Genomic DNA, 14,635 nt, shown 5'->3' on the forward strand with positions numbered 1-14,635 from the left:
TGACGTGCAGCTACCCCCTCTTCTGGCTGGCATGCAGCTACCCCCTGTTCCTGCTGGTGTGCAGCAACCCCTTGCTTCTGTTCCTGCTGGCGTGCAGCAACCCCAGGCTCCAGCCCTTGCCTCTGTTGCCGAGCAGCAACCTCGGGCTCCGGCACTTGCCTCTACTGACGAGCAGGAACCTCGGGCTCCAGTCCCTGCCTCTGCTGACGAGCAGTTATCTCTGGCCTCACCCCCTGCCCCTGCTGACGAGTGGCTACCATCACCCTCTGCCCCTGCTTATAAGCGGCCACCCTCTGCCCCTGCTGACGAGTGGCTACCATCACCCTCTGCCCCTGATTATGAGCGGCCACCCTCTGCCCATGCTGACGAACGGCTACTATCACCCCCTGCTGTCAAGCAGCGACTCTCGGCCTCTGCCTCTACCGCTGCTGACGAGCAGCCATCCTTGGCTTCAAGTGGGGGCCCGTCTCCGCTTCTGATTCCGTTCCCATCTCCTTCGCCGGCCTTCAGGTTCTGCCTCCGTCGCCGGCCACCAGAGGGATCCAGCCTCAAATTCTTTCTGTCTCCGCCTCTGCCTTCGCCGTGGCCCTCCGGACGGTCTCCATGTCTGTATAGGTTTTGGTTTTCAGTTCAGTCTTTGTCTGAGTTGCTGTGTTTTGTCTTGTGTAGTTTTGCAGTGTGTTATTTTGCCAGTGTTCATTCCTGGTTCATTTTCCTGGTTTGGCCATTAAAGTGCCCTTTTTGTCTGCCTTTTTGGGTCCATCTGCACTACTCACCATGACAGTATACACAAAGTCAATTCAAAGTTCTTTACAAGATGCTTTAAAAGCACTAAATTATAAGCAAATCACACAATATTTTAAAGAACAAACGAATAGCAGTCACTCTATGACATTATGACATTCTTTGTAAGGTGACCTTGGGTGACTTGAAAGGCACCATCAAATAAAATGTATTATTATTATTATTATTATTATCATTATTATTATTATTATTATTAAAAAAGAGAAAATTAATACAAGATACAAGGTAAATATAAAGGAGTGGAGAACCTGGATTTTAAATTAGTTCATGTTTGTTTTCAAGTATATAATTCAGAGGGTTTGTTACAGCTCAGTGGTTGATATCAGATTGAAGGTTTATTCTGAACTTTGGAAACTATTAGCAGACTTCTGCTAACCTGAGAGGCCAACAGTGTTCATATGATAAAAGATGAGAGATGCATGTTGGTGCTAAAATGTATGAATAAGAAGACATTTTGAATTTAAAGATTGTTTATTTCACAACAGCTGAGTAGCACACAAATACAAAGTATAACAGAATAACCAAATCAGAGAATTGTACAATCATCATCGTCGTCCTACTGCTGTCTTTGCCTTCTGTCTTTCTCTTTCCTCTTCCAGTTCTCTTTCACGTTCTTCCTATAAATGTCTCTGCATATTTGCAATTTCTCTCTCTCTCTCGCTTCATTTCTGCTTCTCTTTCCTGCCTCTCTCTTTCTCTCTCCCTCTCCTCCCTTTCCCTCCTTCTTTCCTCCTCTCTCTCTCTCTCTCAGCCTGGAGTTGGGCATGCATTCTCTCCATCTGTTTTTCTCTTTTTTTCTGTAATTTCCTCTCTGATTCTTTTGTTCTCTACGTCTTTGTTTTTCTTTTTCTTTGAGGATTTGTTGTTTCTCCTTCTTGATTTTCCTCTCGGCCTCTTTGAACATCTCATTGGTGTAGTGGCTTCCTCTGTTCTTCTGGACTATATTTCTGATCTTCTGGAGCAGCTCAGTGAGCTTCAGCTGATTATTGAAGACATGGTTATAAGTTATAAGTTCCTGCAGGTCTGAACTTTCATCCAAGAACTCCTCAATAATGGTATCTTCAAGAAGATCACCACCAGTAAAGAGCACCATGCTGTATCTGTCTGCAGCCTGACCAAAGATTTCTTGAATCCTCTGCAACGTCTTCATTTCTTCTTCAGTGTATCTTCCCAGTCTGATGACCACCAGGAAGACATGGGGTCCAGGAGCAGCATAACTGATGCACTGGGTCACATCTTTAGTTGTTCTATCCATGCCAAACCTGGTGTCAAACAGGCCTGGGGTGTCAACAACAGCAACCTGTTGTTGGCAACACCTCACCTCTGTCCTTAGAACAGTCTACAGTCATAGACTTAGCACTGAACTTTGATTCAAAGCATTGTCTTCCCAGGATGGTGTTTCCAGTGGCACTCTTTCCAATTCCAGTCTTCCCCACAATCACTATCCTCAGCACCTCATCATTTTGTCCTGAATGGAAGAATAAATAACATGAGATTCTTGGTATTCAAAAACTTTCATTTTTATACATTTCTGTGCATAACAAAGTGATCTCTTGCACATCGAGCCCAACATATTCCTTCATCTGTTTTTAATTTCAAAAGTAAGGGGCAGTTTTTGAAGAATCAGTAACTGACTGAATGTAGTTGTGCACAATAGGTTACACCCTCACAAATTGATAATGATCTAATATGGATGCAGTGGGTGAAGTTAGTTCATATAAATTCTTTGTAATTCTATTTGTACACACCATACCTCTTTTGTTATTTTACACTTGACAAGTTCTTTTTGTCTTTTGTTGAAGTCGTGGCTGTCAAGTTTGTTTAATTTTGAAGAGATATAATGCAGGCCCATCTATATAATAGACATATACTGTGTACTTTAGTAGTAGGTCATTGCACTACGTCTTAGGTTTGAGGGTGTAAAATATCATGTGTGAGAATGTGTGTATTTTTGGATTAACTCAGCATAGGTTTTGTGTTATGAAAACTCTCTGTAGAGGAGCCTTGCAGAATACAGCTACAGTGCTGGTTCTGCATTTAGCATCTGGTATGTAAGGAGGAGCCATGGCTCTAGACAACAGGAGTGAGTTTAAAAATAACACAAAGGAAAGTTTTTCCACTTCTCTGTAACACTGATGGATAGGAAACATAATTTCCTTTTTGAAGTATGTCTCCAGTCCTCCAAGAATCATCACCTTATCATGGGGGAGGGGTTTCTGTGTCCCTTTGACCCTGGGAGCTATTTTGTCGGGGGCAATAGCTCCTGGTAGGGTCTCCCAAGGCAATTTGGTCCCAGATGAGGACCCAGACTAAGAACGATTCACACGATTGGGGGAAGGAGACTGGGTTACCCTCCTTGAGCCAGTCCTTCGGGGGTGGGAGGGGCTCACCAGTAAGCATCTGGTGGCTGGGCCTTGATCCATGGGCCCGAATGGGCACAGCCCAAAAATACAATATGTAATCGCGATGTGTCTGGGGCTGAGGCACTAGCTGGGGCTGTCTGGCCCACCACCTGCAGGGATGAAATCTGGGGTCAAGTGTGATCGGGTACTGGGTAGAGTTACAGGCATTGTAAATTAGCTCTAGGGGACATGGAACATCATTTCACTGGTGGGGAAGGAGCCAGAGTTGGTATATATATATATATATAGTTACCAACTAGACATATCAACTACATATAGTTGGGCTGACCTCTACGCACAGCACTGGCTCTGGAACCAAACTCCTGGAGAGGGGCTGCATTCTCTTCTTTTCTGGAGTTGCCCAGGGAGAAAGGTGCTGGGCACCTATGGGGATGCTCACGAGTCGCCTCCTTGTGACTTTGTTTTGCTGGGAGGAAAACTGTTTATGCATATGCACCAAACAGCAGTTTTGAATACCACACTATCTTTAAACAAACACCATGTCTGAGTATATGGAAGTTCATAAGTGTACTTGGTACCAGAACATCCTAGGCCAAAGATGTTTTACTTTGTATATGTGTCATCAGACCTGCAGACATATGTCTTTGACACGAGAGTAAAGAGAAGAGCAGTGCTGTCAACGGATCAACTAATGAGTTAGATCAGGTGGTGGGGCAAGCTGCCAGACAGACCTGGGAAACAAGTAGTGCAGGTGAACTGATGATGTATGAGGCCCCCGTTCATGATATCTCCAACTCCCACCTCCAGAGGAACTTCTCCTGCATTCCTGTGCAGGTTGAGGACATGGAATCCGAGTGAACCATGTTCAAGACCTCAGTTGTAGAGGCAGCTGCTCAGAACTGCGGCTGGAAAGTCATCGGGTCCTGTCGAGATGGCAACCTGAGAACCCACTGGTGGACACCACAGTCATCATGTTTACATTTCTCTTTCTACATTAAACTTCACTTTGCTTCCATTTGTATATATTTATATTATTTGTAATCATGCAACTAAAGACTAAAAGATTGTGCCAGCACCTTACTAAGATTTTGATTCCAATTCGTTGATAACAATGTAATCTTTACATTGTAAGCAAAACACCATTAATAAAAATGTATGAGATGACCCTAAAGATACAATTAATCACATGCAACCATTTGATGAACATATGAACATTTTTCTCATAATCAGCTTCATTTAATACTTCTTCAAATCAGTTCCTAATCATCATGGAGGGTAGGCTACCACTGTCTTGATAACCTTATAGTTGGTATCAAATGATATAGTCCTTTCTAGAACATCTACTGAAAATTGATAGAAAATTATTCAAAAAAGTGTTACCCAAACATTTCTTAATTAATTAATTAAATAATTCATTCAATTATTTATATATATGATTAAGTCAGGTTTGGCCACTCAGGCAAAAGTATTGGTCCATAACACTGTATTAGCTATAGGAGATTGATACTGTTCAAATGGAAGGAGGCTTCCCCTCCTACTTATGCATGTTGGATTAATGAGGTTAAAACTAGAAAAGATTAGATACACCATGAGAGGGTCTATATCCAAATTCCATTTCGACATGGAAGACTTTTCTAGTCTTTGTGGAGGAATTGGATGCTCGATTATTTGCTGAAATTGATCAGCTTACAATTTAGATTGTAGCTCTCCCTCTTTTGTTTATGCTTTATTCTTATTTTTTATTTTTATTTTTCTTCTTTTTCCTTTTTGTCCCCTATTTAATCCACTTTACGAATTCTGTTATTGGTTAATTTGATGTCTTGAACGGGGGTGGGAATACGGGGGGGGGGGACATCACAGTCAGGTTGATTTATTTGTGTAGATTCTCCATGCTGAAGATCAGCCTTGATTTTATATATCCTCCCTGTCTGCATATCTAGGATGCTCCACATTTACATTTACTCCTTACTGCAACCACTGCTCACCCCTCCCTCCACCATTTACAAGAAAAGGCAGCATTTCTTTCCAACTGCAATATGAACTGCACATGTGTTCCCCCTATGGACGGAAAATAGAACTGCATTTGTTCTGTTACTATAAACAGAACTGTGTCCAGACTGAGAGTTTATGAGTGTGACCAGTCTGATGTTGTGTGATGATGAGGTTTCATAAATGAGCTCTTAACCAGCCGTTTAACTGCTGGCTTTGATGTAAAACAGCAAAACAGGTCTCTACACTGTCTACCTTTGTGAGGCTAAAGGTTACTGCAGCTGCAGAGCTGACGATTTCTATAAATGAGGGCAGGTCACATCTGTATGCACACTGCACAGTGATTAGCAGGATGGAACACAGGATGGGCAAGACTGAGGTCTAGTTCCACAGGTATTTTCCTCATTCTCTCGTCCTCCTGATTTTAGTGGGAGCCTCCTTATTTTAAATCCTATCTTTCACTCTGTTTCCAGTTGGTAATTTCTTCCATTAATCTCCTGATTTCATTGTAATACAAATCAAATGGGTGTTTGTCAGTGTCTGTTTCAGGTATGTGTTGTTGTAGCTACCTCAGGCCTAAGCAGTGTGCTGTGGTTGTTTAAACATAGCATTGGTGGATGGGACACTGTGGTAATGAAGAGTTTTAAACAAAACACATTGGAAACTGATTTGCTATTTACTATTCTATAAAAATCTGTTTTCTCAGCCCCACAATTTTTAACTTCTGCTGGTCATTAGTGACGCACATGACCAAGTTTTACGATCAGTGATTAACTTTTTCTTGCTGAACTGTTGTAGTTACATTCCAGGGCCTTTGACTTTTTAAAGAGCTTTTTCAATCAAAGGAGAGAGTTTCATGCTAGATGGTGTTCAAACTGTGAGTCATGTAATGCCGTCTAGAGAAAACGAATGGGATTTTTACCATGAAAATCACATTCAGTTTCTCCCATTTCACCACCCTGTTTCATCTGTATCAGCTTCCACGCCAAGTGTAAGGCTTCAGTTTGCCACACACTGGTAGCATTAATAAATCAAGTCTGATAAACAGCAGTGAGCTGAAGTTGTACTTGAATGGGAGATTAAGTTTAATTTCTCTAATATATATTAGAAACACCACCACTAAAAAAACAGACTTTTGGATTAAAGTTTATAGGATGACCTAACCCTAACCAGAATCACAAAACAATAGAGTATGAGTTTCAATAATTCTTGGTTATCTTTACAATTTGTTCATTTAGTTACTTTACTCTATACTGTTTTTTCTTTTTTTTTTTAGTTTTTCTTTCAAATTGAACTTTTAATCATTATCTAAGAACATCATTGAAGAATATTTTTTAAATTGTGTAGTTACTTCAATGATGTCTGACCATATTGATCAAAAAGTACAATTTAATTGACATTTTGACTCATTGTTAATTAATGTGGTTGGAACTCTGATTAATGACTCTAAACGAGTAATTAGTCATTATCCCAACAATTTTTGTTATTGTTATGGGAGGGGGCTGGGATCAGCCCAAGTAAAGGATGGTATAAGAACTATGTGACAATGCTCCTCACAGAGCCTTTATCTTTTGTGACTCTGTCTGTTACATTGGTGAAACTGGTGAAATTGGTTTCTAGTTGTAGAAGAACAGAAGATGGAAATGAAGGAGAACCATGGTTTAACATCAGAAATGATGGGATAAAAATGATCCTGCAAGTATCCATCATTCTAACTTTTCCCCAAAAAGCACAAACACACAGTGTGTGGAATGATCTGTACAATAATTATTCATACCTTCTTCACATGCCACTTTTTAAGTTACAACAGTGTAATCAAAATGCACATGTACACACCCACACACACAAACACACACTCACACTCACACACGCACACACACACACACACACACACACACGCAAGATAGATGTGAAGGGGAATGGATGTTAAAGGGTAAAAGGTGTGTCGCTTGTCAGGTCAGAAGCACACACACACACACTCACACATTAAACACCAGTAGGACAGATTTAAATAAAGCACCATCTAGTCAAAGCCTGGTGATTTACTGCAAAGTGCTCCAAACTCAAGTGCAAAAATAAAGAATCTATGCGACAAGCCCCAAAAGTTTCTTCCTTTAAATCCCCCAAAGCATCGGATATCAACCTCTTTATTTCTCTCTCTCTCTCTCTCTCTCTCTCTCTCCCACACACACACACACACACACACACACACACACACACACACACACGCACACAAACATACAGGTCAACTGCTATAAAAATGTAAGAAGTATATCATCTTTATTCATTTTATAAATATTCTCCATGGAACTACTGTTAATCAATGAAACTGAATCAAAAGCAGTGCCAAACACAGGTGGGGCCACCATGGAAGCTGCAGACAAACCCACTTGGGGCCCATATTTGCAGCCAAAATGTAACCCTTATGGGGCCCACATGGACATGCTGGCTGGGATCTGATACAAGTCACAGCAAAACTACAAAAATAAGACCTGATTAATAAACTGGAAGTATCCTTTGACTCAATCCGTCCTTCAAAGTGTTAAATCAGCCACACACACTCTTTCCACTACAGCCAGAACTGAAGCCAGCACAGTTGAGTGTAGATGAGTTTCGGTGTGATTTGGTTCAGTAGAGATGGGGGCGTACATCACTGGGAGTTAGACTAGCTGCTCTGATTGGATCAGCACCGTTGCCATGGCAGTGATGCGTTGTTGATCCTGACTGTAGCTCACTGGGTCTGGTCTGATTCAGCTGTATTCTGCTTAGCTTAGCTCCCTCTCACTACTACCTTCTTCCAGGTTTAGAGTCCAGGACTCCTTCTGCTGGCTCTGGAGACTTTTTTTTTTTTGAGATTATTTTAAGCCAACAGTCTCAAACTTGGGTTTTAAGATGGACAGTGATTTTAAATTGGATTGGCAAATTAGTGCTGTGGTGAAGTCCAGTTTTTTTCACATTAGACAGCTGGCAAAAGTAAAGCCCTACCTCACACTACAGCACTTTAAACAGTAATTCATGCCCTCATCACATCCCGGCTAGATTACTGCAATGCACCTCTGCTTGGGGTCCCAAGCAGAGGAAGGGTCAGAGTCGCTGGGGGCAACATGTCGGATTGGCTCCTTGCCAAACCCTGACGCAGCTGACTGTGGTCGCCGGGGTGACAGGGAGAGCTGCGGTGCCGGTACGGGCTGATGTCCATCACCACAGGCTCTGAGAGAGGGAAGGAGGGAGAAACACAGACAGTATATGTGTCAGTGATGAATGATCGTTGGCAAGATGAGAAACTTAAACATATCTTAAAAATAGTTTTGTTAAAAGTTTGTTAAAATGTACATTTAGTATTTTTGTTGTATATATCATTTGAAATGACATTTGAAGCATTTTTTTTTACCAAAAGTAAGACTGAATGCTCACACACACACAGGGACACACCCCTCCCTGAGCTACTACCTTATCGTGGTGGAGCTCAGTTGTCGTGGGCTTTATGCCCCTGGTAGGGTCACCCATGGCAAACAGGTTCTGGGGTAGGGACCAGACAAGACAAAGCGTAGCTCAAAATAAATTAATTTTTTACTTATATAGCCAAAACAAATTTCCCAAACTTTCCCCCTTGAATGAGGTTTGGAGATATTTTCATTTTCACAGACTCACATGGGGGGGGGGGGGAGGTTGCTTTGTAATCACAGGCAGTTACTGAGTCTGGTTCTATTCTGCATATGAGTCATCCTTGAAGTATGTCATCTCTGAAGGGGAAAACCTGGCAGAGAGAGTTCATGTGTGAAGGCAGGCATTTGTCAAGCGTTCATATACATGAAACTGGGGAGTTAACTGATGCAGTTTGTTTTTAAAAAAAATGTATTTAACAATAAAACAGATTTACAACACTGTTAAATATTGTATCTAAAAGAGAAACTGGCATCAACACAGCATTTCTCCTCCACTGCCAAAAGTTGTTGAATTCACATATTAAGGTTTCATTTGTGGAAGGTTTATTGGACTTAAGATAGCATGACTTGAATGTCTCTGCTGGTGTGGGGGCAGTATTAGATGTAACAAGGATATATGACAATAATTAGGATTTATTTTGTTATTTGTAGATTTGTGAAAAATGATATTAGATTGTTGTCAGAATTTTCATCAGAGGAACAAATATTTTTTTCTGCAGGGACAAATACTTCTGGCCTAGATCATATTTCATGTCCTCTGCTTTATCATCTGATCGTGAGGCCCTTTCTTAAAAAGGGGCTCTGGGTTATATTTAGCTTCAGGACCTTCACTGTTTCAGTTTTGTTCTCAGGGATGCACACTCCTCAGCTCATGTGAAATATGAAAAGAGAAAAGTCTGGACAGTGGTTATCAGTGGTTACATCACATCTGTGCAGTTACTGTAAAATGACGTGCACCCTCCGGATCATCAGAATCAAAGGTATAAAAAGTATGAAATCTACAAGTGACTATACTCAGAAATATGTGCTTTTAATTTAATGAAGTCAATAGAAAATCTTTTATTTGATCTTTTTACCAAGTGCAATGGGCTTCTCTTCCTCTTCTCCTCTCTCCATGCTCTCCAGTGTGAAGACAATGTCAGAGAAGGAGGGGCGCCTCTCTGCACTCATCTGAAAAGAACATCTTTCTAATTATTCTAATTTAATTATGAAACCTCAGAGAGATCCAACAGTTCATGATGATCTCAAAGAAGAGTGAAACTGTGTGAAACACTGACTAACATAATAACAGTCATGAGTTACACTTACATTACAGCAGGTGACGGCGAGGCTTAAGCACGCTGGTGGACAATCACCAACCATGTTCTCAAATGTCTCCATATCCAGACCAAAGTCCTACACACACACACACACACACACACACACACACACACACACACACACACACATCAAGTATAAATAAACATATAGGCTTTAAACAAGTGTTACACTTTATACAGTTATTCAGTTCATTCTTATGTTACAATAGGACCTTTTTTTCAAAGCTTTGTTTGATGTTTTAAATTGACAACAAACACAACATATAACATTCACCCATAACAGTCTCTGCAATAAGGAAAAGTTTAAATAAATTCATTCATTCATTCATTAAATGTAGCACAAAAGAAGAGTTATAGTTCACATACTTAAATATTGTATGTATGAGCACACCTACTTCCACACATACATACACTCATATAAAACAATTGTATACATATATACTGTATATACATTCAAATATATATAAGTTCAGAAAAAAAGTAAATAGCATAAACGTTAAAAAAAGGAAAAAAAATACCAATAATAATTATTACACTAAGAAAATAACAAAGATCAAAAAAGATAAAAATACATAAATGATTACAGTAGCTGTAATAAGAGAATGAGGAAGAAGAATACATCATCTAATTTGAAGATGACGTGGCAGATCGTGAGATGGGTTTACTGGTTGACAGTTACCCCCCTCCCACACACACACACACACACACACACACACATACCTCTGTCCTGGGTAAGAAATCAGGATCAGCTTAAATCCGGGCAATGATCTCACACAGGATGATGCCGTATGCAAATACATCCACCTGAGCAGAGGACAGGAAGTGATGTCAGTTCTATCCTGGTTGTGTGTGTGTGTGTGTGTGTGTGTGTGTGTGTGTGTTACCTCTGACTGAGTACACACAGTTTGGAGCTCCAACATGATTTCACATGTTAGTTTTGGATTAACTACTGCTCTTTTTTGCTGCTTCTTTTCAAATGTCTCACAGAATGTTATTTATGTTACAAGTATAGAACTAAATACAACACAACACAGTTTATGTTCTGTGTGGAGCAGATTTTAAACACCATTTTAAGTTTAGGGGTAAAATACTGTTCAAATACTGTACTGTTGGTCCTCTGTAGACTGTTGCTTTATCTGCATTCTTCATCTGACTGGGAGTGGGTGGAATGGAGCACACTCTGGAAACTGTGAACATCCTGGTGATATTCAAGTGTGTTTACTTTAGTGGAAGAGCAGTTTAAATGTTTATATAATTACAGTATAAGAACAGCATGTACCCAGTCAATTAGACAGCAGTATACATCTTGAGTCTGCACGTACTACTGGTCACACAGGACTGTACTGAAATGGCCAAGGGTGCGTTTAGAGGTGTTATTTCTTCTTTCACAGAAGAAATCTGCCAGAGGCTGCTTCTCTGCACCAACACTGCGAAGAATGACACCAGTGAGAATTAGCTGTGATATTAATTATAAGACACACTCCATTATTGACTTATCATACAATCATGTAATTATCAACATCTTCATATCTACATATGGACTTCTTGTACAATACCGTATGATATTGTATGATACCGTTTATCACGATTATTTTTGAGACAATATATCATCTGATTAAAGTAGTTATATCTCACACAGGCTTCGCCATCTACTGGACTCTATGGGTACTATACTCCACCAATCGCGTACGCGCGATGGCCCACTGAAATTTTGCATGTACGTAGCCGGCCGCTAGGGCGTGTCTACCTGACCCGCCTCCTTCGGCGGGTATATAAGCAGGTGCATCGCCAGCTACCCTCATTCCTTTTTACTTCAGCGATCGGCGAGTGCCCACTGTCACATCATCTCCTCGGATGGAGTCGCCGCTTCAGGAAACAAGACACTGCCCGGCCTGCCCCAGCGGCATCATCGCTCCGGCAGACCGGCATCTACTCTGCTACGAGTGTCTCGGGAGAGAGCACGCCATCGCTGGGTTAGAGCGGCGCCGAGACCTTTCCCGTGTTCGCCGCCAGCAGCGAGCTGACTTCTTCTCCGGCGAATCGCTTCTCACCTTGTCTCCTGACGGCAGTGAGGAAGAAGAGCGGGAATCAGAAGATGACGCCATGGAGGAGGAGGACGCCGCTCCGGCATACACCACCGCCATAACGCCTGATGAAGCTCCGCCGCCCGGGCCCGACTCAGCCTTTGGTCCCGGCCCGCCGCCGCGAGGAGACGAGGACGAGGATGATGAGCTCTCCCTCTCTGACGCCTCGGCTGTTTCCGGCACCGCTTCAATCAAGCTGGACTTCCCAAAAGTCATGACGGCGGCAGCAGAGTGTGTCGGGCTTCCCTTGCCCCCTCCGCTGCCACCGAAGCCTGTGAGCCGACTCCGTCAGGGGTTTTACGGCCCAGCGCTCCCCGACATTTGGCAATGTGTGAGAGCGTCTTGGCAGGAGCCGCTGAAAACCAAAGCGACGGTCATGGGTATGACGTCTTTCCTGCGTGTGCAGGGCCAAACGGAGACGGTGTTCCCTGGTGTGCCCCCGCTGGAAGAGGCTCTTGCTGCGCTCATTATCCCACAGTCAGCTGGTTGGTCAGGGCACAGGAAGCCGCTACCACCACTGCCACAGGATAAAGATACGCTGGAATATTTGGACAAAATATTCCAGCTGGGCGCGCAACTTGCAGCAGCAGCAAACAACTTGGGTGTGCTGGGCATCGCGGCAGCAGCTTCACTGTCGCGTGACGCCCCCCCTCCACTGACGCTGTTGATTGTCTCGGCCGTACCGTCGGTCAGATCAACAACCTCATCCAGGGCGTCGCTACTGCTGCTGGGCGTGTGATGTCGCTGTCGGTTGTCGGCTCTCGCCACATCTGGCTTGGCCTCACCGCCCTCCCCAGAAGGGATCGAGAGGATCTCCTGGCCGCACCAGTGTTGTCAGACGGCCTCTTTGGCTCTCTCACCACGGTGACACAGCGGCTAAAGAGGCTGGAGGAGGAAAAGGCGCAGCTGAGCCACCATCTGCCGCTCGCTGTCGCCGCCAAGCAGCGAGAAAGGACGCTGCCGCGTCGCAATGCAACGGCGAGGAGGAGAGAGCGTCGCCAGCGGAGAGGCTTCTCCGCGACGACCCCCCCAGCTGGCACCAGCGGACAGAGGCCCCGGCCGAAGCTGTCCTGTTCCTGGGGCGCACAGCAACCAAAATGACAGCTAACGGGAGGAATGGCGCAAGCGGGTTGCTCCGCCACCCTTCCTCATGGTTCATGTTATGGTTCTGTATGTTCTGCTTGTGTGACTAAACGTGCTGAAAATGTTTAAACTGTTTTTATTAAAACACGTTACACCATTAAAAGAGCAAAATCCTCCCCTCCCATACCCCCGGCTTGCTGGACAGCCCCGGTCGGTGTAGCATACGCTGCACCATCCAGCGGGCCCCCGGTCACGGTCACTCAAGCACACACACAACACACACCCTCAGCCGCATCCTTTGTGAGTAACAAGGCTGAGCGGAACATTGTTGTCTCTTTTAACCGGGAAAGATCCGCGGTTGTCCCTCCATATGAGCGCTACAACCGGCGGCGATGCATAGGTAAACATCGCTCCCTACCAGTTGTAGCGACCACACAGTTAGCCTCGCGCAGGGCTAACCGGCACAGTGCTACTGTAACGGCCAGCGCAGCTCGTTCACCGGCTGACAGTCGATGATTACCACAGCCTAGCCGCTGGCTACGACGAGGCTCCACTTTCTAACAAAGACAGGGTTAGCTTGCGTAACGCGCACTCAGACCGTGACGTTACTCAGCTGCAGCACTGTTCGTTTAACCCGCGCCGCTACATCGAAACGGCCGGGCTAACACGAGCCAGCCCCCCGCCAAACAGCAGCGGAACGGTCAGAGTCCCTGTCCAAGCGGTCAAGGCCTCTGACCGCTTCGCGAGGCGGGCGTTAGCAGCTAGCTGCTCACTAACGGCGTCGCGGGCCCCTCGCAATCGCCAAGTGGAGCTCGCTGAAAGTAAAAGCGTTTCTCCTTGGTACGCATGTCGTAAAGCTGAGCTAAACAACCCTGCTTGTTCCCCTGTTGTTATTTCCACGGAAGAAAATGACAGCAACAGGGACAGTGTTTTTCCTGTGACTGTAAAATGTCGGACGGTGAAGGGGCGTTCAGGTGTTGCCTCACCGCCTCGGACATCAGAGTTGCGTCACGGACGACCACGGCAGCTCATAAACCGGGCCTGCCGCGTTCAGGAACGACTCAGCCCTTTCACAGAGGGCCCCCCATGGGCCGAACTCCCTTTTATGGCGGGTTTGGCGGCGGAGAGGGCCGAAATTGTGTACCACAATTTTCTGAAAGCCGCTCCACAGCTGCCTGCGCGTCCCCTCACGTGGTTTCACGAGGAGTGGCGAAGCAGCTGTGTGTTGACAAACTGGCTGGACAGGACCCTCAAACTAGGATATTCTCTCCAGTTCTGCGGGCTCCCACCAGCATTCAGAGGCATACGGGCGATAAATCTATCCTCTCAACAAGAGATAGATTTTCTCGAGAGGGAAATTCAGGACCTGATATCAAAACAGGCTGTGTCAATTGTCCCTCCCCACGACAGGGAACGAGGTTTTTACTCCCCATACTTTTTGGTCCCCAAAAAGACGAGGGATTACAGACCCATCCTGGACCTCCGTGCCCTGAACATGTGTATCGGTCGCAAAACGTTCCGCATGCTGACCACGAGGAAGCTGCTGG

Source organism: Scomber japonicus, chromosome 18 (genome assembly GCF_027409825.1).
Source record: "Scomber japonicus isolate fScoJap1 chromosome 18, fScoJap1.pri, whole genome shotgun sequence".
Classification (NCBI taxonomy): domain Eukaryota; kingdom Metazoa; phylum Chordata; class Actinopteri; order Scombriformes; family Scombridae; genus Scomber; species Scomber japonicus.